This window comes from Sabethes cyaneus, chromosome 2 (assembly GCF_943734655.1).
Source record: "Sabethes cyaneus chromosome 2, idSabCyanKW18_F2, whole genome shotgun sequence".
Lineage (NCBI taxonomy): Eukaryota > Metazoa > Arthropoda > Insecta > Diptera > Culicidae > Sabethes > Sabethes cyaneus.
In genome coordinates this window covers 7,650,070-7,661,591 of record NC_071354.1, presented here as the reverse complement: position 1 = coordinate 7,661,591, position 11,522 = coordinate 7,650,070, and positions in this window count along the sequence as shown.

Sequence of the window (11,522 nt, the reverse complement as noted above, 5' to 3'; positions counted from 1 at the left end):
AAAGTTAAAAATTTTATAACGAGTAAAAGTGAACCACCCTAATGACTAATTATACCAAAAGATAGGTCTTTTTTCTAAACAAAATCTTCTGAATACATGAAATATGTAGAGCCAATGGTTTTCGAGATATTGATTTTTGTCTGGAATTTTTGCTTTTTCGACCATAGTGGAATGTAGGGCCTCAGCCAGCATAAGGCGAATATACATGAATTAATTAATTAGTTTTATATCTGAAATTACATAAAGAGAAAACTTATCCAATTAAATTCTACTATGTATACTTCTTCGCGACAGATACGTATTTCGCCTACGACTTGCAGGCTTCATCAGTGTCTGTTATCGAACTAGTTTAATAAGTTTTTATTTAATTTCAGCTTTCGTATTCTACGAAGACGCTCCAAAAACTTCCGTAGTTTTAAGTCACCAAAGCGGCCAGTTTTCCATTCGGATAGAACGAAAAGAAAATAGCGCGATCCGTGCTTCACTAATGCTTGGTTAAAGAGTTATTAATTTTTTAAATAGGTGATACCTTTGAAAATCAGGAATTTTCTATCGGAGTTTTCTAAGCAAATTAAGGGTATCGGCCAGGGGCAGCGGTGGGAGTATTGTGAAAAACAACAAGGTATACAGCCCTAAGGGTTGTACGAAAGGGTGACGTAAGACTATATCAGATCATTAGATCAAAGACTAATGTAAACTGCATTTCTGGCATATGTTAGTTTATAACAATCTGTGACTGTGAGTGCCATTAAGAGAAAAAGTGAAATATTCAGGTTCAATTCTTCATTGAATGGTGGCTTTGAAAATATGTAGACTGGGGTTCATAAGTACAACGCCTGCAACCATTGAGATATAGAGATTTCTTTCAAAAAGCACTTGTATTAAATATGATTATGCGTAGCTTGACATGTTTCAATAATCTTAGTTTAACTCGCTTGTGGCCTTGAAAAAGGCCATTGGTTACAAATAACATTAAAGCCAAGGCACGTTCAAATATAATATGCCATTCGAATGTCCTTCTCTTTTGGCATGAATGGCCACAGCAACGTAAGTTAACGGCGTCGATTCACTGTCTTTTGCTCCGAGAAGGTTTTACTAGTTTACTTTCACACCTTACCGCTTGTTACACTGCAGAAAATATAGCACACACGCAAAAATTTCTGTTTTATTTGTAGTCCTAATCATCCTACCACAGCGGTGAGGGGTCTCAAATCATCATAAAATAAATTCTTACCTCCAAAAACCCTCACACGCCAAATTTGGTTCCTTTTGCTTGACTAGTTCTCGAGTCATGAGGAAATTTGTATATTATTTCTATGGGAGCCCCTTTCCTTTAGAGGGGAAGGGTCAATAATCCGCCATAGAAAAACAATTTGCCTTCTAAAACCTCAACATGTCAAATTTGGTTCCATTTGCTTGATTAGTTCTAGAGTTATGAGGAAATTTGTATTTCATTTGTATGAGTGCCCCCCTCCTAAACAGGGGAGGGGTCATAATTCATCATAGAAAAAAATTTGTCTTCTGAAACCCCCACATGCCGAATTTGGATCCATTTGCTTGATTAGTTCTCGAGTTTTGAGGAAATTTGTATTTCATTTGTATGGAAGTCCCCTCCTAAACTGGGGAGGGGTCATAATTCATCATAGAAAAAAATCTTGTCTTTTGAAACCTCCACATGCCAAATTTGGTTCCATTTGCTTGATTAGTATTCGAGTTTGGAGGAAATTTTTGTTTCATTTGTATAGGAGCCCCCCCCCCCCTCTTTACGCCTTAAATTACTCTCTTACCCCCCCCCCCCATAAAATTGCGGGTCATTTTATCTATCCAACGACATATAAATTGTTCAGTTTCATTCAGTAGTTCAGTAGTTATTAGCATTTGAAATCTTTCATTCAAACGTTACACTTCTATTTTCGTTTTCATGTTTACATCACGCGGCACAGCGTGAGCCTCTAAAACCCCCGGAACTACCGTTGAGTATTACTTCGGGGGAAGTCAGAGCCTATGCACAGCTCCGTAGACCTGTCGAGACGTGTACTAATCCAGAGATCGCGGCCATCCTGACTTTCATCTCCTCAATGCCACCATACGTCCATACGAGAGCCTATACGTCCGTCTACCGTGCTCGGCTCTGGCCCAATCCTACTGCCATTTAACCAACGATTGTTCTCTCACCAACTTCTGAATTCCTCTGATGTGTCTCGTTTGTAGCTTTCGTTATCTTCCTCTAGGATGATGCAGATGGGAAGCATTCCTGCGATAACACATACTGCCTCCGATGACATGGTTCGGTACGCACTGGCTACTCTCACGGCCATGAGCCGGATGGTACTATTTAACTTTGCGCAATTCCGCTTGGTTTGTAGCGCTGCGGTCCAGGTTGGCGCTCCATATCGTAGTACCGACGATGATACGCTAGCTACGGCTACTGGCGTCGTTTGCTGCTACCAGGCCCGTACCTATTCGGCATAATCCTGGCCAAAGCGTTGATAGTCTTCGCTGCCTTCTCACAAGCGTAGTCGACGTGGCCGTTAAAGTTATGCCTGCCATCAATTATTACTCCAAGATGCTTAAGCATGCGCGTTGAGGCAATTACCTCTCGCCGCCAATGACTTCTACCCGCTGTACGACTTTACAACTACTGACCAGCAGGACCTCCGTTTTGTGGTGGGCTATTAGCAGCTTCGCCCGCTGCATCCAGTTTTCTATTGTTTTTATCACCTCGGTTGCTAGCATTTTCATCTCCTCCAGTATTTCGCCTATCCCCGATAGTACAATATCATTGGCAAAGCCGACAATAAGCACGCCTCTGGGCAGTTTCAGAGTCAGTACACCGTTGTAGATCCCACTCCAAAGCGTTGGGCCGATGATGAAGCCTTGCGGAACTTCCACCCTTCGACGGACTCGTAAAGAAGCACCCTGTGAATAACTCCTCAGTATTCTGCACAGCTATGCAGGGACATGCATTCTGCGCAGCGACTCGGCGATGGCCACACAGCTGTCACTGTTAAAAACTTTTTTTACGTCCATCGTTACAACGACGCAAAAAGATCTCCATTTCGCTTCTCGGCTCGCTCAACTGGTATCCGAATAGCATCTACAGTGGATTTTCCTTTCCGGAATTTGAACTGCATATTTGACACACCGTGTTCACCTTCCGTGTACGTCGTCAGCTTGTTTAGAAAAATTCCCTCTAGGAGTATGATGCAGGATCCCTAACAGGCTTTCCCGGTTTAGGTAATAGCACTACCTTCTGGATCTTCCACCTTTCCGGGAAACGACCTTCCTTCAGACTTAATGTTCTTGATGTTCAGCGGTCTAGCAACTGTCACTAGCTCATCATCGGAGACTTCACAGACAGACAGACCTTATCCGCCTCTTCTTAATCGTACGGCGTTGGTAGCCACATCGTAGGGTCGTGCGTCAGGAAAAGCCCCTCCACGATATCCTTCAGCTTATCCGGGCGCAACTCCCTGACTGTCGCAGGTCCTTTCACTTTTGCCTTTACGATGCGGTTCGCATTACCCTAGAGGGGTTGGCTTCAGCTTCTCGGCACAGCTCCTTGAAGCTATTACGCTTCTTCAATTTTATCTCCCGTTTAAATGCAACCCTGACCACTCTGAATACCGCGCCACACTACTCCCGATCTGCTGCAATTATGGCTCTTTAAACGCGTCTTTTGGCTCTGAGACAACTAGCACGAAGACTAATCCACCGTTCTCCAGGAGTGCCTCGAGAAAAACCTCCCTCCTTTTAAAGGCCGTCGTCTTCCACTTCCGCTCGTAGGTTCTAACTCTCTGTATTATCGCCGGACTCCGGCGGCCGATACTATATTTAATAGCCTGGTGATCGCTATGGATGTACCCATCACAGACCCTCCAATTTATACTCGGTATCAGCAGCGATGAATTCGCGACCGTCTTTACAAGGCTTTTAACAGACTCTACCCTATGGCGATAGAATATCTGCTACCCCACTCCACAGCCCATGCGTCGAGTCTCCCGAAACGATGATCGGCGTTCGCCCGATGATTTTTTCGGTCAGTGCGTCCACCATCTGGTTAAAGTGCTCCATGGTCCATCTTGGGGGTACGTAACAGCTGCATACGAAGATTCCGTTCTCACCGGATTTTCGACACGATCTGGATCTATCCAGATCTATCCAGAGCTTCACAGTTACGCACCTGATGTCCGAAGCTCCAGCACTTAAAACAACATTCCATTTCCTTGGCTAGGCATGAGGGAATGCTTTCAGAACGCACTCTAACCACCTAACCTAACACCTCAGGAGTTCGGAGGCTGCTACTGTTGAAAGATGAATTGTCACCGTCTGCATTCCGCCGCAGATCTTTCCCAGCCGGATTACCATCGGTACGTCGCCCAATTCGCACTGTGTCTTCAACGCACTTCTTCACTCCTGTGCTGTCATTATCTCGTCCAGTTACCTACACTCGATCACGGTTTTTTTCTGGGAAAGCACTTTTACGATCGCTTAATCTCCAAGTGCTATGACAACAAGCTCCTCAAAAACTGCGCTCTTAACCGATGGATCCTTTTGCAGTCCAAAAAGCATCTCTCTCTTTTGAGTTCGACTGGTTCTTATCACTTTCTCTCCGAGTTCTTTCAGCTCCGGCGGTTCTCGCATTTTCCATGGATCACTGCGTAAGGAACGTTTGCGTTCGCTTCAACAATTAGCCCAGGCTTCTTTCTCTTCTATTCGCTGCTGCTTGTCATTCTGACTTTCAACAGTACGCCAACCGCTGCTTTCGCGCTGGCTCGGATCCTCTTCTTCGTTGTTCTTGGTCTTCTTTTGTTCCTCGTCTTCCATAGGCGTTTCCGTCTTCCTTTTATCCGAACGCGATTTTCGATCTGGAGACGCTCAAGCGTCTCCGGTACTTCGGAAGTAGCCTTCTTCATGCGTTCGCTTAGTGTAGTTTCAGTAGTCTCAACTCTAGCCCTCAGCTGCTTCTGTTCGCGTTCAGCTGTGATCATATCGGATTTGATGCCTGTAACTAGCTGCTTTATCTACGTACGAACGTTATGTCTATCCTTGGCAAACTCATAAAGCTCATCGATCATCTCCTTCATCTAAACCATCTTATCTAGGCGAGCACTACCACCAAACTTTAGTGTGACCGTCTGGATCAACAAAACCATGTTACGAATTAAGGACTTTTCCCAATCCCGTAGTTCTTCTTCACTTTTCTTCAATCTGCGACTAGCGACGCCATTAAATTTAGTAGGGCTGGGCGATCGCGTGTTCACCGGAATATCTACTGGGTTCAGAAACCGAACCGGTCGCCGAGAATCGAACACTATTATCACTTCCAGAACTGAATTGGGGCTAACTGTCTTCCGTTTTGCTAGCGCCTCTTTCAACTAGTATCGCCGCATGGAAGTAACACTAGACACTACTTGTTTGTAACCTGTTCATGAATTTACGGGTTCGGCAAAGCTACGCTAGTCTATCGGAATGGGCGTTTAACTCCACAAATAGTCTCGCGTGCTACTGGCCCAGTCTGGACTCTCTTTTGTTCACTAAACCCCCGAAATCGTAAGGTACAATCGCTCCTCGATTTATCACTCGAAACACGTATCCTTCGTAATGCGAATGGGTAAGGTGCTACCAATTCTGATCACCAAATACCCGCAATTCGAGCCTGTGGCCGTTTTTCACCACACCAATTGATAGAACTGATCACGTGTTAAATTACGTAGCATAACTTTCGCTATAATTCATTTCTAAAAACCACGTTTCTTTGCGACACGCGATGACCTATAATGCGGGCTTGAGTGTGCATCCGTATCCCGATTCGGAATCAAACTTCTTAGAGTGAGTGGTCTTCGGCATCTGCCGCCTTCGTTATTTCGCCGCCTAAACCTAGAGTGTGCACATTGAGACGAGAGCTTTTGTTGTGGCCATGAGCGTGACTACGATCGTTTGGCTTCTTTTGAAGCCGACCGTTTCGAGTCGCAATCGTTGGGACTTTGCCTCTTTTCGTTTTGTTGTTGTTGTTGTAATATTAAACTCTCATTCCAGTGTACACACTCATCGTTTCGGCACAGTTATACCCCCCCCCCCCCCCAACCCGTAGGCATCCTGAAGCCTTCCCAAGTAATTAAAAGTTCCAATAAAAGTAGATTTTTTGGCTTAATCAGCTACCCAAATGATCATCAATAGAATTCTATTAAGCTTAATTTTAAAGCATCTAACCCAAGGGGTCGGACACTCAGCACATTGTGCCGTGGCACTCCAAAGGTATCAAGCGACACACCACCGGTTCAATTTTACATATGAAATGGGAGCACTGCCAGTTGTCAAAATCATCTCGCACTGTTGCCAGGTCTACCAGATTATAACGAATTTAACAAATCTTGCGGGTCGGCACTTTCGGCACAGAGAGCAGACTACCAGCACAGAGAACAGACTACCAGGTAATCGATAAAAAGTGTGTAAAAGGTTTTTATGTGATCTACGAGTAATCCTTCAATAGAGCACCCCTCGAGCAGTAAGTGGCAAACTAAATCTTGATGTCGCTGCCATCGCTGCTATGTAACTTAGGCACAAAGAAATATTGATAAAGGTACATGGATATTTTTTGATGCGTTTGGCAAACTATTTATGAAGGGCGCTACCGACAGATTTTACACACAAAAAATCGATTACTTCCTTCGAGCCTGTTAATCTGTTCTCTGTGCTTTCGGTACAGCATCGGCACAGTTCGGCTTGTTTCAAATCGCCCAACATAAAAACGGCTGTGCCGAGTGACCGACCCCTTGATCTAACCATACTTTCAAGTTCGCATTTATTGATCAAATTTCGAACGGAATGCTATGCAACTTCCAAACAGAACTAGAATGTTCACAAAAAGTCTGCTTAGGTGGCGATATAGAACGCTGTTCAGCTCGAAAAAAACTTCAATAACCTCAAAATTCTTTTTTCCTCACTTTTCCCTGTTTTTTCCTTAACTAACCTACTTAACTAATCATTATTCAAAAAGCTAAGCTCGAAATATTTAGTAGTTTAACTTTTTAGTTTCTAACAAATATTTAGCGGTAGTTCGGTTTACACGTATAGTTATATATTAAGCAGCCTTAAAGTTCCACGGAACATATAGTTTACCAAATGTGAACTTCTGAGTTCGCTTTTAAGTAAAATTCAAACTTTTGGTTGCTTGGGTTATGCCCCGCTGAGAGTAAGTGTTAGTATTAGTCGCGTCAAACACGTTAGCGGACTATGCGACTACTTATTGCCTATGTAACCATAACAGTATCAACTATAACCAGCGGGTTCCGCGCTGATGGTGATCGTTGCAGCCTACCACTCCTTGCCAAAGCGTTCACATCCCCAGTTGGCGTGATGCCGCTGTTATTGTTGTTTTGGTTTTGTCCGGTTGGTGTTTCCATTCTGTTGGGTCCCTCCTTTGTGCCGCTATCTCCACTCGTGTTTCATAGTCGCCTTGTTGTGAACCCATGGTTATCTTTGCAAGCAGTGAGGCCATGGAAGGGTTGACTCGGATCCGTCACGGGAACCCAAGCCAGAACCAGATCGGCGCAAGTCAGGAATTATCATCTGAGCCTACTACCCCACCACCTATGATACCGAGTTTTAAACCTGTCACGAAGGCCTGCCAGGCTTTTAACGGGATGGAGACAGACGTGGCATTAGCGCAAACGCGATTTCAACAAGGTGCCAACCTTGCTTACTGAGAGAATGCAGTCTTCCGTGCCGTGTACAATAATCTCTGTCGTGGCCAGTATACCATAATCAGGATCTTACTGGTCTCGATCCAATTGTGCGGGTGGTACTCTAGGGGGCTACAGTGCTTTAAGGGACACAAACTCGCTTTGACGGAACTGCTTTTCGAATATTGTGGTATTTTATAGAAGTTTTACAGAGCCCACTGTCAGAACACGCCACATTCTAGGCAAACTTCCACACTCGCAATATGACCAATATGTCTTGTAGCGCATTTCTTACGCTTATTCCGCTGATGCAAATGCATCTGAATGCATCTGTTTAGCATGCAATGGTTGCTGGCGTTGTTGGCTAGGTAGCTAATCTTAAAGGAAAATTAGGTTGAAGTGCGTTTATGACGCCGTGAGAAGCGTAAGAGAGGAGACGCAAAGAGAATCTCTCATTGCCACATTGTACCTTTTGACATGTTGCTCGTGATTTTAAATTATTTTTCGTCATTTTGTTGTGTTTCGTCATTCTTTAACTATTCATGGGACATTGTTAGGTAATTTTGCAGCATTTTATTCGGGTCATTTTTGATTATTTTTTGGTATTCGTTTTTTTTTCTATGATTTTTATGATAGCTTTTCATCTGTTTTAGGTCATCCTTTGCTCACTTTTTTCATGTTTAGTTATTTTTTGATAATTTTTCGATTATTTTTGCATCTTTTTTAAGGTTTTTAAAATTCTTTTAAAAATAAAGAAAGCCTTAAAATATTTTTTAACTTGTTTAATTTCAATAAACATAAAACATTGTGCAGCACAGTGACAAAGATTTCACCTGGGAACCCTATCGTTCCACCAGTGTATCAACTGTGGTAAACAGGGATGCCAGATATACAGACAAAGCTGTATTATACAGACTTTCCGTTTTCTGATACAGACATGTTTTTGACTACAGATTTTATACAGACATGCGATAAAAATTTCGCAAAATATAGTTTTACTTTTGTCAAGGTAAAAGTATACTTCGATTTTAACTCGCACTGAAACCTCAAAACAATATCTCATAAGCGACTATCAATCCTCATAAGGAGAAAGACTTTCGTCACTGAACAAGCGCAGTGCCGATATTGCATCCGACCATCAGCTTGTTATCGCTGAAATAGGTACTCAACGACTGGGGGAGAAAGCTAGGTATCGTTTCGATGTCCGCCGATTGGAAATCCCAAGGCGAAAAGGGTTTTTATCTAACAACTTGAATTCCGAGCCTAGGAACTGCTACCTGGTGGAACTGTCCAAGAGTAATGGACCAGCCTCAAGAATGCCCTCATTACAACCAGTGATGAAACCGTCGGCAAAGTGCGCAGCGGGCGGAGAGAGTGGATTTCGGATTAAACTCCGAGAAAGATCGATGAATAGAGAAAGGCAAAAGGTGGCATAGGCAAGGGCGAACCAAAGCGACTAAGACGGCTGTCCGCTTACGATATGCCGAACTGGAGAGGGCTGTTAAACGAGTTTGTATGTGGGGCAAGAGAGCCTGGACTGACTCCCGAGTCGACGAAAGAGTTCGTTGTATTAACCGCGCCAAGTCGAAGGCGTCATTATTGGATGAAATTGAAGCAGCCATAAAATGCTATAGAGCGCCAGAAATAAAGGCGACCTAACCGAATGCGGGCGTGGCATCACATTGCTCTGTATTACTCTCAAAGTGCTCTGTTAGGTAATCCTCTACCGGATCCAGGAGAAAATCAACGCTGCTCTCTGGCGGCAGCAAGCTGGATTCCACACCAGCCGATCATGTAAAGACCATATCAAAACGCTCCGCATTATGTTGGAGCAAATTCGCGAATTCCAAGACTCTTCTTCTAGTGTTCGTTGGCTTCGAAAAAGCGTTTGGTCGACTCAACCACGAAAACATCTGGGGCGCACTTAGGCGTAGAGGAGTTCCAGATAGTGCAAGGTTTAGCACAATGGCGTCTTGTCCGACCCTATAAGGGTTACTGCTAGCGTGAGATATGGCTGCATTTTATTCATCGTTTCTCATTGTTGGAGCAATTGACAATAGATCAAATCGAGATTTGCCTTGGGATCCTCTAACGATGGAGCAACTAAATGACCTCGTCCTAGCCGACGACCTCGCACAACGCCGAAACGATATGCGGAGCAAGTTAGAGGTTTTCTACTCTACGAGAGTTCCCAGGCAGCAGGTCTCACAGTCAATGTAGCTAAAACTAAGTCTATGGTAGTGAACACTGACAATCCCCTCAACTTCGTAGCAGCGGGACAAATTGAGCGGGCGGAAGCCTCAATATCTAGCCAGACAACGTCCGTTGGTGGTACCAAGACTGATATAGCAATACGGATCAGGAAGGCCAGAGTACACGCATAGCAATCACCAAGCTATACGGTACACAATTGAACGACGGATGACATGGTCACGCTGGTTTAGGTCGCCTGGGAGGAGGTGGAAAGTGAAGGCCTTCGATAAAGACCTGTTCATTGAAGCACTCAGCGCCCGTGAGCTGACCAACGTCCAAATACAGGCATGTGATACCACTATACACAGGACGGGACAGCCAACGAACCGTCGTCGCTCGGTATACTGGTGGAGCGACACCATTGTTCATCTCCGCTCCAGATACCACAGAGAATGCAAGCGCAGTGGGCCCGGACCGATGCAGATGATGAAGCTCGGGGGGTCGAACTTAGAGCGGCCAGGCTGGCGCTCAACAAAGAGGTTAGGCGTAGCAAGAAATCCTGTTTTCAGGAGCTTTGCCGCGATGCGGACACGAACCACTGGGGTAGTGCATACCAGGTGGTGATGAAAAAGATGACGGGTGCATCCGCTCCGCAGGAAACTTGCCCCCAAAAGCTGAAAGTCATCGTGAAAGGGCTCTTCCCGCAACACGATCCAGTTTAGTGGCCTCCGACCCCGTACAGTCAATCGAATGATGTCCTCATTTCGGTCACGAATGAGGAACTCATCGTAATTGCCAGGGGTTTAAAAACGAAGAAAGCGCCCGGTCCTGACGGGATTCCGAACGAGGCACTCAAAACGGCGATCCAAGCATATCCCGATATGTTTAGCGAGACGCTTCAGAACTGCCTAGAGGTATGCGAATTTCCAGATAAATGGAAAGTCCAAAGATTGGTACTGCTGCCGAAGTCGGGGAAACCAGCGGGTGATCACTCAGGCCAATTAGCCTATTGGACACGTTAGGCAAATAGCTAGAGTGGGTAATCTTAAACAGGTTGACGCCTGTGGCGGAGAGCGATGTTGAATGATGATGATGATGATGGTCCCACCTCATACCCCTACAACGGTTTGAGCGGGACGATTTATCTAATTAAGATATTTATGATATAACAATGTAGCCAGGTGATAAAAACAAATAGCGAACTGGCTTCTAATACAGACATATCAAACTTTCAAGTGAATATCAAAATTTCAAAAAATGTCCAAGGCTAGTCCAAAACGTTTCCAACCCGAAAATTATCTGGACTTGATTAGGAATCGAACCTAATATTTTGAGCTACAGCTGGTCAGAATTGGTTCTAGATAACGATCTAGAACTACGAGGGAGATCCTGCAGTCTTTTGGTACTCGGTCTTTTGGCGCCGTGAGCGATGGTATACGAGTTCCAAAGTCCACAAGCGAACCCAAGCCTGTCCAGCTGCTGCTCCGAACCCTTTGTTCAGGACTTTAACCTGATCATTCAATTTCAAGATTATCTATGTCTGTTCTCGCGCGCGTGGCTCAAACATGTGTAGTCTTCTCTATACTTTTTAAATTAATAATAATAACAATTTTAAATCCATCATCATCAGTGAACATGATAACT